The sequence below is a fragment of the Cyprinodon tularosa genome, unplaced genomic scaffold, assembly GCF_016077235.1.
Source record: "Cyprinodon tularosa strain WSP-4 unplaced genomic scaffold, ASM1607723v1 ctg47, whole genome shotgun sequence".
NCBI lineage: Eukaryota > Metazoa > Chordata > Actinopteri > Cyprinodontiformes > Cyprinodontidae > Cyprinodon > Cyprinodon tularosa.
In genome coordinates this window covers 684,043-702,250 of record NW_024039196.1, presented here as the reverse complement: position 1 = coordinate 702,250, position 18,208 = coordinate 684,043, and the positions used below count along the sequence as shown (strand labels likewise).

Sequence of the window (18,208 nt, the reverse complement as noted above, 5' to 3'; positions counted from 1 at the left end):
TATTTTAAGGCTAGATCTAAAAACACATTGTTTCAAAGTGTGACATTAGAGAAGAAGACCAACGAAATCAGACAAGCTATCTAGATATTTCTGGGCCTTACAACCATGGGTTATCTTTAAAGGATTTTGGTAGCATTATAGATCTTTACATCAAAGACCAAAAACCACTTGATCATGAAAAAATACATTTTTAAACACCAAGCAACTGTCTTGATAGTGTTTTGATGGTCCCTTTTGAGCCTAAATAGAATTCCAGCACTGGGTGACATAAGCAGACATAAACACATATGGTGTGTTTCTTCAGTAGTGCCACAGAACAGCTGGCTACTACTAAATAGAGCCCTAAATACCTTGTGGTAAAGCAAGAGCCTGACATGTTTGAAGCTAAAACAATATTAATTGAACTATTGAAGCTCTGAGTTCCAATCAGTCCTACCCAGAGCCTCATTTCAATGAATCAAGAAAAAGATAAAATTACTAACAAACATTAAGTTAAGAACCAATCAATCAATCCTAGATGTCTCTCTGGCCCCGAAAGTCCCATTTTCATTTGTAAAAACGGTTGTACACAATGTCCAGCCATCACCATATTCAGGAAGTGATGGGTTCTCCTTTCCAGAATTATCTGCCGCCACCTTAATTCTACAGTGAATATCTTGTTCAGAAACAGGCTAAAATTGGTGATAAACTACAGTTGAACGAGTCCTGCACAGACATGGAACGAAAAGCAATTTTTGGGAGATGTCCAAAAGCAAAATATAACTTTAAAAACTAGTTCAAAATGGACATATAAAATGTTTTCAGAATTTTTTGTTGAGGTTTTCCAACCTTTTAAAACAAGTTTTAATCTAGTCTGTCGAAGCAACTTTACAGATTTTAGAAGCATAATGTCATCTGAGGTAAGAAAGCTATTGAAGTTGTTGATAATAGAGCCCCAAACTTTTAGGAAAAAGAGGGTCACTCCTAGGGCAGATCTGATCTCCTTTGAAAATACCCAAACATTTCCTCTGATCTTATTTCAGACTCCAATTTATCCCTATTTGTCGCACTAAATATGAAACTAAATTTATGGCTTGCTTTAACATCAAATGTGAGATTCTGCATTAAAAATTCAAACTATGAAAATTCAAACACTGACAAACCAAAAATTTTAAATTCAAACAATGGAAATGCACACATGTTCCAACAAATATGAAAGCTAGAATTTCAAGCAAGCTGTCACAATTTAGCTCCATACTGCTGTGCCAGTGGCGACAGAGACTCAACGAGGTGGTCAGGTGAACAGGAGTGCGCAGCGCATCACATCCACACACAAGCCTAGAGAATCTGACCTGGATCAATCTCTCATGAACAGACTAATGGAGCCTATAGAGTTGATTGCTGTAAATAGAGGGGAGCTTATTTCACATATCAGGCAATACTAAGAGCATGCATGACAAAGAAAAACACTTTTATTCAATTCACATTTACCTTTTTTATTTACAATTGGTTTTTAGTAATTGATAAAAGCTCACTATCAGGCATGTAGGACATTTAGTCTAGGAGTATAACCAAACACACTGCCCTAAATATTCTGGTCTCTGTTGCTAGGGAGGCTGGGATGAAAATTGGGCGAGATAATAAAAGCGTTTGCTAAAGTGTGTGGATTTATGCTTGAGTGGAATATGACCCTAATAGATTGCACTTCCTTCTGTCCTGTTATCTGTGATTCTGACGTGCTGTTTAAGCTCTTATCTGTCACTGCTGGATCACCGACTTGCTCGATGAAGTGGACCCACTCTGTAGTCTTCTTTTAAAATGCTCAGCCTCTTTCTGGCCGCTGGAATTAGTGGCTTTAAATGCTAATCTTGAATAATTTCTCTCAAAGGAGTTTTGCTTCCACCCTTTGTTTCTGGACTAACATTTGCAGCTCAACTATAATACAACTGAATTGGCAACAGCTTTAGATGCCATGGTATGGATGTGATTGGCAGGGCAATGCCAAAATGTCAAGGTTAAGGAAGACTTTCTCCTTTCTTTACTGATTTGAACCCTCTGACATAAATTACTTCACAGATGCTTAGTGGTATGAAGTTTGGGCTCATATCTACAGTGTTCCTCTTTTTTGATCCACCTTTGAGGATTTTTGTGGGCTCCATTACACCAGTATGAGCTCACGAAGAGCAAAGTGTTCACAATGCTTCACAGAGAGCACTTAGCATTACATAGCCTCATTCTTGCCATTGAAGCCTGGAAAGCATCCATCTGAGAATCCCCTCTTGCACAGTGCTGTTATGGAACAGTGTGTTCTCACTGGGTGTACCCCTGCTCACAGGTGCCAGCTCTGCAGGAACAGAGTCTGCAGCCAGAAATTTCTTCCTGCACCTCTCTTGTTCTTCTGTAAAAGAACAGTGTGTGCTGTGTCATGGAGAGGATTCAACCACAATCGTCTGAGGGGTTATTTTTAGGTTAAATTTCATTGTCTTCTTCTGCTCTTTGGGCAATTTTCCTTAATCAATGATGATCTTCTTTTACTGGAGGGATTCTGAGTTGTTCAGGTTGGTTGATTAGCTCAGCCCTCTCAACATTTCCTGAAGTGCCCTGTTTTGAATTTAATAATGCTGTCACAATTACATGGGTTTTTAACCTTAAATATGTTTTTGTAAAAATATGTTTCTATTTCATTAGATGATTGCAGAGATTATAGAGATAAAGTTGAAGTTTTAGGGCATTTGCACTTCCTGATTTTGTATTTCTAAAAGAATATCCGTGGGTCAGTGTGACATGAATTTTTGTCATCTGTCCAAATTTGCACCAGTGGAAAATTTCTGCTCATGCTAAATATATCCATCACTCTCTCTGATGAAAAGAAGTTGCTGCTCAACTGTAACTTCATTTTCTAGATGCTACTAAATGACGTTTACTTTTATCTATCTATACAATGATATTTTTTTCCAAGCATTACCATTAAGTTACTAGCATAGTTTATATTGCATTTTAATAGTAAGTAACCTGGAGCAAAAAAAATGTCGAAATGCCATTTAATACAAGCATTGTTACAAGACGGGATTTGATTGCTGTTATGCCAAAAAAGTTTTTTCTATTGATTATACAGAATATTTTTGACATACAATTTTTTTGAAAATAAAATGTAAATAGTTACATATCCATCTTTTAAAAATTTATTGTATTGTTGAAGAATTTTATGAGCTTTTAAATAACAAATTGGGTATTTACCATTATGTTTCTTTTATTTTTTATTACTTGCATGCTTACAGTTCTTCTTATACACTGCTGTTCCATTATTGTACTGGTGCAGAAGTTCATATATTTCTTTTATTTCGAAGCTTTAATTGACTAGGTTTTACTAAAACTGTACATTGCAAAACTTTTATACCTTGTAAATTGTTTCTTATTTGATCACATTACAATTGCAAGCTTCAGGGACTTCTATTGAAGTTTGTGTGATACACTGACCCAAACAAAATACAGAACTGTGAAGTGCTAGAATAAATCTAATCGTATAGAGGGGATATATATTTACAAGGTTTTAATCAGCTAATGAACAGTTTGTCCACCTGCTTGTAAACTATTTGTAAATCTCACTATCATTCGGATGTCTGTGAGGGAATCAGAGGTCAAAAATTTCCACGGGCACACTCGGTTTGTCTTTTTTAAACAGCATCATTAAGACAAAGACACCCGCAGGTCAGGAGCACAACTTTGCAGAAGTTTGGTTAAGGTTTAGCATATTAACTAAGCTTTGAACCTTTTATGAAGTGCTACAATTTCATCTAACAAACGGAGTAAGCTCAGCTGTTGCTAGGACAGCTATTAGCTGCAGACTCCACAAATCTTGCAGAAGGCAGGATTTTTAAAGCATTCCAAAATCCACCCAAACATTTTTACTGTAGAATTTACTGGAAATAACAAGTAAAAAAGCTCCCAATAAAGTGTTTTAAAACTAATTCTAGCATATTATTTGATGCTGTATACAGTTTTTAGCCGTATAAAAATTACAATAATGAACAACCATTAATTGTATTTTTAGCTCACAACATTATATTGCATTCCATTCAAATTACATGGATTACCTGGCAATTAAAATTGCCAGATGTGTTTTCATATTACAATATTTTATTGTAGTATGTTTCTACAGTTGATCTTTGTTTATCAAATCAAGTGCTGTGATTACTGATAAAAAGGCTTTATAAAGGTTTTATCTAACAGGAGAAGATAATCTAATGTAGTGGTAATACATTTTGGATTAAGACTTAATACAGTTTATTAAAATGGAGGTGACCTCAACACTTCTATATTTTAAACATTCCTGGCGTAGAGATGAGAGGGACTGTATAAAACTATTTCAGCCTATCACTGTACAGTCACTTACACTACTATAATGTGTAACATATAAAAACCTACAATATTTATTTACTACTTTGGGTAGTTAAATGCATTGTCTTATTGTCTTTTCATTTGTGACAGGCTCAAAGCTATTTAAAGTCCATTAATCTTCTGAGAAGTGCAGAAACAGTAGGCCTGGCCCTGGTGTTCCTATTCCCAAACCTTCCTCCTTCTTGGGTCGATCGACTTGATCGTTTTGGTGCAAGATATTTGGTTTGGTTATTAGCCCACAGTTTTCTTAATGTCTTAATGTCCAGTGAGTGAAAACTCTTAGAAACATTTGTATAGGGGGGAAAAACAGGGGATCCTTTGCCTATGACAGGAAGAAGTACAATGGATAATGTATAAATAAAATAGTTTATAAGACGGAATATGGAAACATACAAATGTTGGTATTGGCTTATGAAACTTAACCAGAGGATGGCTTTGCAATGCATAAAAATAACACAACATTATTTATAATGGAACATGTAACAAAATAATATTCCAATAAAATCACCTTTTAGCACATATCTTGCATCAGGTTGAAAATGAAATAGTTGCAAAACATGTTGCCAATCCAGCCAAAACTTTCTATTGTGGGCCTACAACCACTTGGCCCTCGGTGCTTAGTGTCCAGTTTGTTGCTGTAAGAACATCACAACAAGAAGGAAGTTAAGAAAAATACTTTGTTCATCTCAGAATGTTAATTCAAACAATCAAGTAACTTACATGACCTAAAATTATATAAATGTCATGTATAATGATATATCATAAATGCCTTCAGCTTACACCCCATCCTCCACTTAACCGCAAATGGCACAGTGTATGTAGAAGGTCCTACATGGTCCTAGATCCAGCTCACCCGCCAGCTGCTGCCTTTTCTCTTCTGTTCCCCTGCATTGTCTGTGGGGATGCTTCTCTGATTGTCCGCTATGCTCCTATCATCTCTCCAACCAGGGGCTAGCCTCGGTAGGCAGTAGCCTCCCCCCGCCCTGGCTTTGTCTCCCTGGTGGACTTATCCGATCTTCCACCATGATCCCTCCATCATCTGCAGTTAGCATCTAAAGCTTGCCTCTTTCATTCATAGTGCTGTTTCATTGGTTGAACTAAAGCAATTTTTTCTTCATATCTCCCCTTATGTTTTGGTAGGAGGTTTTTTTTGGTATTCATAAATCATAATAATCAACATGTAAAACCTACAGACACTACTGTCTGCCTCTGGTTACTAAGCAAAGGTTTAGCCCCCCTATAAGGATGATCACATCCAGGCTCGCATTAGAATGTGTTTCTTCATATGTCTTGTTCAGTCAGAACCAAGTGAAAACAAAACCATCTTGTAATTTTACAATGCACTACTGTAAATATCTGATTTAGGTTACTGTAATTAGTTTTGAGCCATAGCGCATTGCAATATACAGTTTTGCCTTGTAAAACAATAAAACAAGTACAGACAACTAGAAATTGCAGTAATTGTTTACAGTGAATGTGAAGACACAGTTAACATTCCTGCAATGCTGGAAGAAGGGGCTATGGTCAGGTTAGACCAAATTAAAATTTATTTTGTCTATATTAAGAACAAAGTTTGTCCTGCAAATGTAACACTGCAAATTTCCCTGAGAATGATGAACCCGAACCCAAGGCCTGCCTCCAGGTTTAGGTCCCGGCTTCACCGTAATGCCTCTATTTTCTTGCCGTCATAAGGGATTGTTTAACCACTTTACCTGACCCCTCAACCAGTGCCTGTTTGCTCTGCGATCATCTGAACACATAAATCCCTTCACCATGGTTCAAAGAGTCATTTATATTTGATTATTTCTTTAAAACAATTTAAACGTCATATTTGATACTGATACAATTTTAGATATTTCCCAAACGAATAAATTAACTTTTTGTTACTTCATTTTAAGTAATCTGTCCAGTTCTTTTGTATTAAGCATGATGAACTAAAGTTGCCCCACTGAAAGCTGGAAATACTCAGGCTCACAGCCAGATTTTCTGTATCTCCCTGCAGCAGTATTACTGCCTTCTGAACACACATACCATTCCTAAAGCACCCTGCCCTTGCTCACACTGATTTCCAAACTTTCAAACATAACCCCAAACAGGATTCTACACAAGGTCAGTATGTGTTGACGCTGCCAGGACTGCGGGGGAGAGTGCTGCCTGTTGCAGAAGGCTTTTCCATAGGCTGTCGCAGCTTGTCCAAGGCTACGGTGACCAAGACCTGACGCTCTGATGAGAAGACTTTGTGTTCCTCTGTGGGAGCAGAGGTCATTTTTCCTCCCTCTTTCTTTGTTTTCTCTTCCATGTTCCCCCAGTGTGCGTATCGGCAGCTGAGTACTGCCCATATAAAAGGGCATCATGAAAAACTACCAACCGAAAGTATAAATACATTTTCCACTTAAATGTATTAAGAATCAAGTAATGGGTTTTGAAATGTTCACATGCAACCCACTTTAGATTTTGAAAGCCCCATTATGTCACAATATATATAGTTAAAAAAAAAAAATAGGGACAGACTACAGCAGCCATTCCTTGGACAGGTTGCCATCCATCAATACGACCAAACAGATACATAAGACGAACCTGAAGCCATGTGCTCTATGTAGTAGTTAATCTTAAACTGTAACCTGGTTTCTTTTTTGTGCTATTCTCAATATTGTGTAGAGCCATAAACATAGTCTATTTAAGGCTCTTATTTCCAGACAATTTTTTTTATATCAGATTGCTTTCTGATCTGAAAATGAGTCGTTTATTTTTGGCTGATTCATCTGTCATTTAAAAAGGCTTTGCTTTCACATCTGCCCAGTTATATCTCTATCTTAAAGGGATAGCTACTAGATGAAGCCCTCAGAAGGGTTTATACTGTCACCTTTTTTCCATCGGCAAGATTTGTGTGTGGGTCAAATCCTAAACAAAGGGTAACTCTTCTTTCATTGTCCTGTAAGGACAAAAACAGTCGTGTCTTTGCCGGTCGCCGCTGTAAGGAGGGCTGAAGGGATTTAAGTGCAAGCCTGGTCACCGCGGGCAACCTGGTGCTTATTAATCTGGAGGGTGGCGAGAGACTGGGGGGAGCTAACGGGGGAAGGGGTACTGCTGATAAAGCAGTGCCGCCTGGGGGTCAGGAAGAGGGGGCATGATGGATACAGCTGATCGCCCAGTAAGGAAGTTTAGAGGGAAGGAGGAGGAGGCTCCTTCGTCGGGACATTAAGAAGCCTCTTTGTCACACTGTCACTCAAATAGATTCAAGGTGCCTGAGACCGTTCTAGGAAGGAAAAGAGAGGAGCGACTCCATTGTATAAAGTGGATCTTTCCTTGGATGCCTGATGAAGACAACAGAGCTCTTTCTTTTGTCCTCTACAGGAGAGCTTGGTGCCCCTGTGTAGCAGAAATTAGGTTACTGTCTATGAAAGGAACATTTTTAAAACTAAGACAGTCTTGCTGTGGCAATCATTTAACCTTTTTATTAGCCTTGCATTTAATAATTTACCTTGAAAAGTATGGAATTCACTTTCACTTTTTCATTTTGTTAAATATGAAGTAATATGAAAAGTGAGTAAGAAAAGAAACAAATCTAATATTTCTCATTTCTAAATTTGCCTTAAATTTGTCTGTTTGTTTTTTTGTCCTCCCTCACTTTTTTCTTTCCTTTCTAGTGTCCTTTATTCTTCAGTTACTCTGTCTTTGTTGCATCTTTTTCTTATATCACATTTGTTCTTCTTTCTACACTCCTTTATGTTCCTTGCTTGTATACCTCTGTGTTTCCTATCTTGCTTTCGGGGTTTTTCCTTCCAAATGTCATTTGTTGCTTCCTTCATTGCAGCCTTTCTCCTCTCGTCCTTCATTATGTCAACCCTTGGTTCCTTTTTATCTGTCCTTCCTTTTTTGTGTCCTGCAGCATCCCTATCTTCTGTCATTCCTGCATTACTTCATTCCTTTATTATGTCTTTTTTTCCTTCTTTGTATCATGTATCCCTCTTTTTAGTAAATTCTTTTTGAGAATTATTTTTTAGGGGAAGTGGTGGCCTAGTGGTTACGGCATTGTCCTTGGAATCCAGAGGTTCTTAGTTCAAGCCCTACTCCCACGGACTGCAACTCTGGGTCCCTGAGCAAGACCCTTAACCAACACTGCTCCCAAGGTGCCCACAATGGCAGCCCACTGCTCCCTAAGAGGATGGGTTAAATGTAGAGGTGAATTTCTCCAATGTGAGATCAAAAAAAGTTAAATTATTATCCCATTAATTTCTTATTGTTTTTTTTCTCTATTAGCCTACTTCTTTGTGTTTTTCCATCCTTCCTACTGTCTTTCCTTGTACACTTTATTTGCCATTTCAAAGTCAACTTGTATTATTTATATTTTAGGCTAGGTCATTTTAAAAGTTGCATGTGGAAGAGGGCACAATCTTTACATAAAGAGGAATTACTGATAGATATTATTTTTATGTGAAGATAATTGTGCACAAAATAATTGTGCCTAACCTGTTTGTGCTAAAAATGTTGTCGTAGGATCAATGTCTGAGACTTCCTGTGAGTATAAAAAACAGACAACAACATTAGTTGAAATCAGAATTTCTTTCTGTAAAGGTATTTAGTAATAAATTGCTCTACTGTGTCTGTACTAATACTATGAAGGATAGTTAACAATAGAGGTGTTTGAATATGTATTTGATATCAGTCCTTATAGCTAATCTTTACAAATTTTATTGATACTTTGCCATTTTGAAATGGGGCTTTAAAGGTTAGATTGTTAGATTGAATGTTTATTGTTCTTCGTTTTTGGTTAAAAAAAAAACTGAAATTGCGTTGGTTTAGAATAGGAATATTCTTGTGAAATTTCTTCTAATACTGTCAAATTAGATTACTTTTGAGCAGATTTTCACATAAGGGAATAAAAAGACAAGTTAAAAAGCAGAAATAAGGTCTTAAATAAAATAACAATAATATTTATATAAATCCTGAAAAAAAAAACATAATGCAAAATCCATATCCATTTTTGCTGTTAAATAAAAGACAATTTGATTTAATAAAAATTCTCGAAATTACCTAAATATATTACCCAAAGATAGAACCAAAGATGGTTAAAGCATAGACCTGAAACTTAACAGCCTGTTAAATAAAGCTCCCAGTTCTTTGTGGTGCTCCACACATTGGTATTGCGTTGGCCATTGCAATACCATGTATTCTGTGGTTTTCTGATCACTCCAATACTTTTTCTGTCATCCTTTTAGAAAAGTATTTCAAGTGTATTAAATCCAGCAATAAGCATCTTATTACATTAAATATATAAGGAATTTGTATATCTTTTTACTTGAAGCTTGACCTACAGTGTCAGGACAGTTTTAGACACTATTAAGCCCAGATGTTTAAACCAACTGTAAAAGACAAATTATTCTCTTTAGGCAAGCATACAGCAACTATATCAGAGTGAATCCTAGGTGGGGGGAGATGTCATTTTAGTAGATCAAAATCTTAAAGTAACACATCATCACTTTTGACCCAAGTAATACCTTTAATTTGTGATATTTTAAATGAAGCTTGCATAAAATCCATGATACGTATTGACGCTCAGGCTGCACCTGTCAAAAACGTGCCTATGTAACTTGAGATGGTCGGATCCATCGCTGAATGAGTCATGAGTCTGAGCTCCTCTTCAACATGAGCGATAACTACGCTAACCAGAAAAGAACCTGCAGACTTCCACCAAGCAGCTAATTTTGCCCCATACTGTGACTTACAGCTAGAGCTTAAAATCGCACATGATGTTGATCCTTACTAAATTTCAATGAATTGTTCCTTGGCATGAGGTGCACCTTTGATAACAATTTCCTTAAAATCCTTTCATAAGTTTATAAATAAAGCACAGTGTGTGTTTGCAGCCTCTAGTGTTTGTTCTGCTCTCCACTCTATGTTTTCTTTATTGATCAGCAGATCAAGACTTTGAGCAAGGCATCGCTCACCTGTTCTGTATTTTTGTCTACAGTATAATACTTCTAGACTTTTTTTGAGTCTGGTGCAGAAGCTGTCAATAGTCACTGCTGCTACCCTCTGGTCTAGAGGAGGAACTGCTTGTTATGCAATGTTAAAAAATCCTCCAAAAAACTGTTGTTACCGGATTATGATGTGGTTGCTTTTTGTGTGGGCTGCGGGTTAAACTGGGAGTTAAAGGTCTATCAGCCCTATTGGCAGCAGAACTTTATGTGTACAGTTGCTCTATGGAAATGGCTTTAATTTGATACTAATGGCAAGCATAGTTTAAAATGTCTGATGATATTCTGATTTGTTATCTAGTTAATTTATAACATTTCAGAGGACTAAAACTGCATTAAGTGAATTAATCTTTTAGGATGGGATTAAAAATATATTATAGTTGTATTAAGGATGAAACAATTAACCAGATGAATCATGATTAATTGATTATTGAAATAATAATTTAGTAATCGATTAATAGTTAACTGGAGTACAGAGACTGTGAAACATGACTTTAGCTGACACAGCGATCCACTTAGAGCAGTAATTATACCAAGATTGTAAAATATGTAAATCTTTTGCTTTTAAGATAAAATAAAAAACAACGTTACCGCCTATCAAATGCGCTATACAGAACTCCTCAAGTGAAAAAGTTTGAATTTAACCTGGTTTAATTCTCTAAAAAAACATCTTCAAGGAATCTTTTGCCATCCAATTATTAAACGAAGCAAAATATTCATTAGTTGCAACACTAATCTGGATATAGAAATTCAACAGAGGTTGCAGAGTTGTCCTTTATAGGAGTAGTAGAGGGATTTTTACTTTGCTTGCAGTGATCAATAGTGAAATCTCCCATTTGTACACCCATTGCACATCCTGTGATGTGGAGGGACTGGGGACTGCAGCTCAGGCCAGCTCCTGGAACTGGGAATCTGACCCCTCTTGCTTGGTTTGTCATCTGATAAGAGCAAATGTTTTGATAGTGTTAGCTCTTTCAGCATGATCCATGGCCGTCCTTTTACCTCCCATTACAAACAGGGCTGTCTAAACAACAGTTTATTGCCGGGACATGGCCTGGTCAGCTCTCATCAAAGATGTGCTTTGGGATGAGCCATTTAGTGTGGACCAGATGTTAGAAGAAGCTGTGATGGTGATGGAACAGGGTTAAGAATTAACTTCATTAATTTCGATTTTATACATTTTATTGTGACATAAAATCCTAGATTACTTGCCAGTATCTACCAGTATATCACAGCTTCATCCCCTAACATTAAGAACTTCTACTGTTTCTCTTTAAGCTCTCTCATCCTTCAGCTCTGACCGACATTCGACCACTTCCAATGACAGCTTTACTGTATGATATAGACCTCTGTTGTCCTCTTCAATTATTCCCTGAATAAGTCCATAAATGTATTAGGGCTCTGTTTCTCTCTCTGGTCATTCCAGATTTGAACTGGCGCTCAACCCAGCACTGCTGTAAAATGCAGATTGGGTTCACCGGCAGGCCTTTTTTCCCACAGTCATGAATTGTTTTGTAAACTGTCAGTTGTTTTTCATGTTATAGAAAACATACATAACAGTAATTGTCCAAGTTGAATGTTGAAAATATCAATAAATGGTATTTCATAAAGGTTTACCTATTTTAACAGAATTATAAATAATTCTGGCATCCAAATTGCTTAACCAAAATGTAAATAAAAGTCTGTTTTCCCAATGATAAACAAAATCTTTATCCATGGAAGATAACAGCAAGTCTAAATATTCCAGTGTATGAATTATTTAAGGATAAACTTTATGGTCTGCATACAGTTTAGGAAGAATGTTTTACTTTGTTCATCCAGTCCACAATAGTACAATACAATAATCAAAGTACAATAAGTACAATAATCATTTAGCTTTGAAATGTACATAAAGATATTAATCACTTATATATCACTTATATATATATATATATAATAAGATTGAAATTAAACAATGTTAAAGTAATTAAAGCTATGAATTAGAATAATCATAATAGTTAAAAGAATGCATGTCAGTGCAAAGGACTACCATATGTTTAGGTTGTGCTGCAGAAATTTGAATGAGCAGTTTACGGATTGTTTACAAGTTTGGTATTTACAGCTTAGATATAAATGAGATTGTAAAATTTCTGTTAAACTAGAGCAAAGCACAAAAAATTATTTTCCAGAGAAGTTGCAAAATATTTAAATTGTGAGAACAAATCTTAATATTTTTTTTGCAGATTCAGTATTGATTTATTAATCAATGAATTGACCCGTTGTTACACTTCCAGTTGGACACATAATGATATCTTTCAGTCTGCATTCTAAAGGTCGTTTATCTACGATTTTCTTATTGAAGAAGCAGCCACACCAAGCAGTGTTTCCCCGAATTGGCATCTTTTAACTGAGCTTGTTTTCCATTTGTGCTGCATCAGTTCTCTGTTTGATAGGCATTAGCCATGAGATCACGCTGGCTTTTGTCTGCAGCTGAGATTTAGTTTAAGGTTAAATACCTTGCCCTTAAACCCGTTCTCTGGGCCGCAGTGTGTGGCAAGGTCACCACTCCAATCAGCCCAGAGGTAACACAAAGCCTTCTTGTCCACTAATGAATTAGCTCCTATACGTTCCTCAGCGAGTTACCAGGTCGTTCTCTGAGGCTTCCCTAAATCCTTTGCCCTTTCACACACACACACACACACACACACACACACACACACACACACACACACACACACACACACACACACACACCGACCTTCTTTCCCCAAATTTTAAAATGACTTTTATAACTAGACAGTAAACCTCCAGTGGCTTAATGATGATGACTTCTTCATCTGCTCAAATGCTCCTTTTGTCCACCACTTCAGGCCCAAGATCCTACCCCCGTTGCCTCTGGTCACATCAGGCTTTAAACCCTGTTTCACCCCACTTTATAGTTGCAGAGATAACCCCCCGAACACACACACACACACACGCACACAAAACTCACGTGCACAGACGTGCACAGGCAAGCACGTGCCCACACAGACACACATATACCCTGAAGCCATTATCTTCAGTGAGCCCTGCACTGTCTTTCTCTTTCTCTGTGTTGCTGCCGACTTCAGCAATGGCATTCATCTGGAATGTTTGTCTTTGTTTGTTTGGCTCACTGGAAAGCCTTGAGTGACCTTAGCTCATCTGCTATCCTCACTAGCACCTATTTGCACTTCAGGGCCCAGCAGGTAGTCCTGAGGAGCACAAGGAGGAGGAGGTCTTGGAAGGTTTTTTGGGGGGGGGGCTTTTATAAGGAAATTAAAGCTGCCACACGGATAGTAAACGAAAGCGTGAGTCCTCACACCGGCGGGCGTTACATAAAGCCCAGCGTGCTCTGATGGAGAAGCAGATTCTGCCACGGGAATTTTCACAAGATGGCTGTTTTGTTATGTTTTTTGTTGGAGTTTTTTTTACTGTTGAGCTGCAGGGTGACTGAGTCATTTTCTCACCTTAACAGTTTCTACAAATTTATTCCTATTTTCCCCTATTTTCAATCTGTTTAATAAATCTAAATAAATCATTTAATCTGCATATTAAACCATGACATTCAATTATATGTATGTTGTAAGCTTTTTCTTAAGAATTATAAAGATAGATTCATCAAATCATTTCCTAAATTGATTTTTCTGGTTTTGATCCTTGTACAAAACATCCATTTACAACATTCAACCTTACGACCCTATGGCAAACCTAAATAGCTTTTCATGACCTTCTTCTCATAGACTCTCCATTATAAACATCATATTATCTCCCTACATTGTGAGCAGAAATAAAGACCAAAATCACCACAGAGTGTAAATTCCGGCACACGGTCAGTTTAGAAACGTTTCATTGAAGACCAGGTCAATAAGAAACCAAAGACCACTGCAAAAAATTGAAATCTAAATAAGTCTTTTTTGTATATATGAGTGCAGTTTTTCTTTAATTGGGGAGGTAAGTGAGACACTTTGCCACTGGAACAAGACCATTTACATTTAAAATAAGAATAAACAATTGCTTTGTCTTATTTCAAGTGCATATGATCTAATTATCCCCTTTTAAGAGTAAAAATATTAATTCCATTGGCAAATCATCTTATTTACCTACTCATATAATCGTAAATACACTTAATTTAAGAAATGTTTACTTATTTCTAGATCATTTTGCAGAGCAACACATTTCAACCAACCTATACCAAACTATTCTACCTGTTTATTTTGGGATTAGCTAAATATATTTGTGAGATGTCAGTGTTAGGGTTAGGATTACCTAATGCACTGGATGTATCTTAGAGTTCTCAATTCTCATTTCAAGGTGTTCCTAATGCCAATTCCTTCCTACAGTCACCTCCTGCTTGCCCAGTATATGTACTGTTGCCACTTTCTATATGTAGAGGAGTGGCTGCAGCAAATTGCAAAGCTTTCTCAACGCATATGATAATAGCTTCTCATCCAAAACTCTTTATATTGGCTTAGAATTTCGTGACCAGCTGAAACAGCATGCTGACAGCAACTGGATTGGGCTTTTATAAGAAATACTGCAGTTTCTCATGTCACTACATTTCTTTACACCCAAATGTTTAATTAATTTTTGTGGCCACACATCCTAAAAAAAAAAGAACTAGAGCTAGAAGAACATTGTTCATACCTCACCTCTCTTACAGCTTGTCAAAGCCTGAAGCCCCCCCCCACCCCCCACCCCCCTCCCCCCCCGCCCACAACCACCGCTTTTGATGACGTGACTCGTCTTTCCTGGTGGCACTGGCAGAGCCACTTCCCCTTTGTCCCCTTTGGTGCTCAATTCTGTGGTGAAGGATGAGCTTAGGGGCGGGAAAGTTTTCAATCTACACTCTTTTGTTTCTTTTGGCACAGAGTCTTTGTGGACAGAGAAAATGCTGGGTTTACTCATTATCTCCGTTTTCAATAGGATGCTTAAGACAGGCCACGTCAAAGTCAGGGGCTAGGAGATAAATGATGCTGATGGTTCTTTTCCCCTGCTTGAACTTGCTGTTATCAAAATGACCCATGTAATGATTTCATCTGTCTTAAAACAGATTAATAAATCCTCAAACACACCTGGAGTAGTCTTAGAAGATTCAATATCTGGTCTAATATGGTAATGAATAGGAACAATTGGGTGAAACTAAACCCTGGTGTTTAGGCAAATCTGGTAGGTTTGAGAAAATGAGCGCATGAAAGCTCTGAGCTAATGAAGGCCACGATTGGCTGATGTTGTTGTTTATAGCAGCCCTGACACTGAAAGTGCCACCATATAACCATTGGAGAGAAGGTGAGAAGAGCTCTGCACAACTTGGTTAAAACAACTCTTGACCAAGTGTGTGGTAATGAACTGGAAGATCCCTCACAGAGAGAAGAAAATCCTGAGCTTTATGTGAAATTGTGAAATTTCACAATGCTAATGTAATTTCAACTTAAATATTGAACATTGTTTGACAGTTGGTCTACCTATAGTCAAGACTTTTTTTTTTTATCTAGACACAAAAAATGGCTTGAATTTCATCGCTTAAAAAGGCTTTTTTAATTCGAAATGATGTTTATCTCTGCTTAAAAAAAATGTATGCAATCAATTTGCGGCAAAACCTTTCAAGTTAAAAGCATTGCCAACAGAGAGCTGGAGTTTGCAAAGACTTTATGTTTGACTGACAAATTCTTGCCAACATTTTCTGACCTTATTGAGTTTGAAGAAAAGCCAGCATATCATACTGGTTGGTTTACAAAAATATATACCTTCAAGCATTACTTATTAAATGATACTGTTAAAAAGAAGAACCACAGAACCCAATCTAGACCTACAAATAAACCAGACCTTCGACAGACAAAAATTATTTTATTAGGTTATTTTTAAACTGTTTCTTTATTTCTGAAGGTGTCTTTAATTTTTTTGAATTAGATATATTACCAGTTTTTCCACTGAGGTGACTTTTTAAAATCAACCAACCAATTGAATGCTGTAAAAATTTCAGATTTCTCTTGAAAATGATGCAACACAAATTTTCAGACTTGAGGATGTTGGATCTTGGTACAACATTTTAAAAATCTGTAACAGAAAAGAAATATACTTTTTTTTTTTTTTTTTTTTTTTTTTAGCAATGATAGGCTAACTTGGCTTCCTGGTTAGTTTGATTTTTGCACAATTGCTTCTCAATCAAGCTCTATTTTAACCACTTGCAAAAACTAGTCATTTTCTCAGTGTCTGACCTTGGATACTCATAAAATCCCTGCCGTCATTGCTTATCTATTGTTCTTATGCTGTAAAATTTCCTATTCCAAGGTGACATGCAACCTCCACCTCCAGGAATTAGAATTTTTGTGCCTCAAAAGGCATCTTTAGATGAGTATAAATACTGTTTTGAGGCCATTTTTAGCTTTTTTTAAATATAGCTTAACTCCACTGTTAACTTGAGTTGCCGTTGTGGAAAGCTCTTGGTTTGTTTTCATTAATTCTGCCAGTGCCTATGTCAGCTTCTGTATGTCAATCTATATTTTATGTAAACAAGCGATATAAGCTCTGTATCACAGTACTAAGCTGAAATATATCTATTATATTAGCTGTAGAAATAAATGTGGACAAAAGGAAGAAATGTAAAGAAATATCAATTTTAAGAGCTTTACTCAGATCTATGTACCAAATAGAAATATCTGAATTTCATACATAATTCTAAATTGTATAACTATCAAATCTGCAATATATCACTTTAAGTATAGACAAGTATATGTTTGAGATTTCTATGTAGAGAATTTATAAAGATATTGTAATTATATTCCAGATCAACTGGTAAGAATCTTACACTGGGAAATCCCTATTTTTGATGCATTTACATTAAGATGTGTGGTGAAAACTTTCCACCCAGTGACTTGCTTCCCTCTCCTGTTTGCAACAACGTGATAAGGTGCTATCAACGATCACTAATGATATATAATCCCCAGCATCTGCCAGCAGCTGTAGATTTGTAGCACATTTCTGTTTATTTATTTTGACCGGATGAGCCTCTGGTATTTATAACAGGAGTTTAAAAAGCCTGGTGTGCGGGGTCAACCCTGGGTAAGACTGCAGAAACAAAATGCTCAAGCTGACCTGACATTCCTGTCCCTACTTTGGTGGAGATAGATCCCCCCCACCTACCCCTCCCTACAGCTAAATTGGTCCCCCAATAAAATGTTGGGTGTGGCAGCTTGAGCTGAGCTGAGCTTGAGCGTGAGAGCAGATTGAAAGAATTACTGCCACCCCCGACTTGCGGCGTTTTACCCCTGACTTCTTGAAAATGAAAACTTCCAGAATGTCCGTGGAGGATGTCTTGATGCACAGGGGGTCACGCGTGGCAGAGCCGTGGTTCAACAGGCAGATGTGAGACCATGTCTTTGTCCCCCCCACACACACACACTCACACCCATCTTAGCTTTTCTGGCCCCCAATAGCATCTGTCACTGTGGGGGGGCCCACAGGGCCGAGATGAATGAGCCCCCAGTGGATTCCCTCCTGCTTGGCAAATGGCACAGGACAGAGGAGTGTGCAGGGGACTAGGGGGAGGGGTTTGTGTCGATTCATGTTTGTTTGCATGTGAGTGAGATAGAGAGGCAGAGAGAGAAGGAGGGCTTCTGCTCCACTGAGGGATTCCCAATCCTTTCTGCATGGAATCATGACGAAGCTCACTACAGGACAGGACTGAGACTCCATACCTTTCCTGCTTGGATAAAAACTTCACAAAAAAAGGATTTACTGTATATGATGGGTTTTGTTTGAAGAGCTGTGTGAACATTTGTGGATTTTGTACACCGAAGTTGGATTTAAGGGCTCATCAAGGAGTTGAGGAGTCATGGAAGGTACAGAAGAAGCTG

The 18,208-nt window shown here is 37.4% G+C and overlaps 1 protein-coding gene across 11 annotated transcripts in view; it reads left to right on the top strand.

Moving 5' to 3' along the window:
• greb1l (GREB1 like retinoic acid receptor coactivator) overlaps positions 1-18,208 on the top strand; it is a 65,980-nt gene that overhangs the window by 10,810 nt on the left and 36,962 nt on the right. For 8 of the 11 annotated variants that reach the window (XM_038301564.1, XM_038301563.1, XM_038301562.1 and 5 more), the window contains exon 1: positions 17,936-18,193. The exons of 2 other annotated variants lie outside the window; for them this stretch is intronic. The gene's annotated coding sequence lies outside the window, so the exon portion shown is untranslated. Of the gene's footprint in view, positions 1-17,934; positions 18,194-18,208 lie in introns of those variants that run through there. One more of the 11 variants, XM_038301560.1, reaches the window with a different exon arrangement.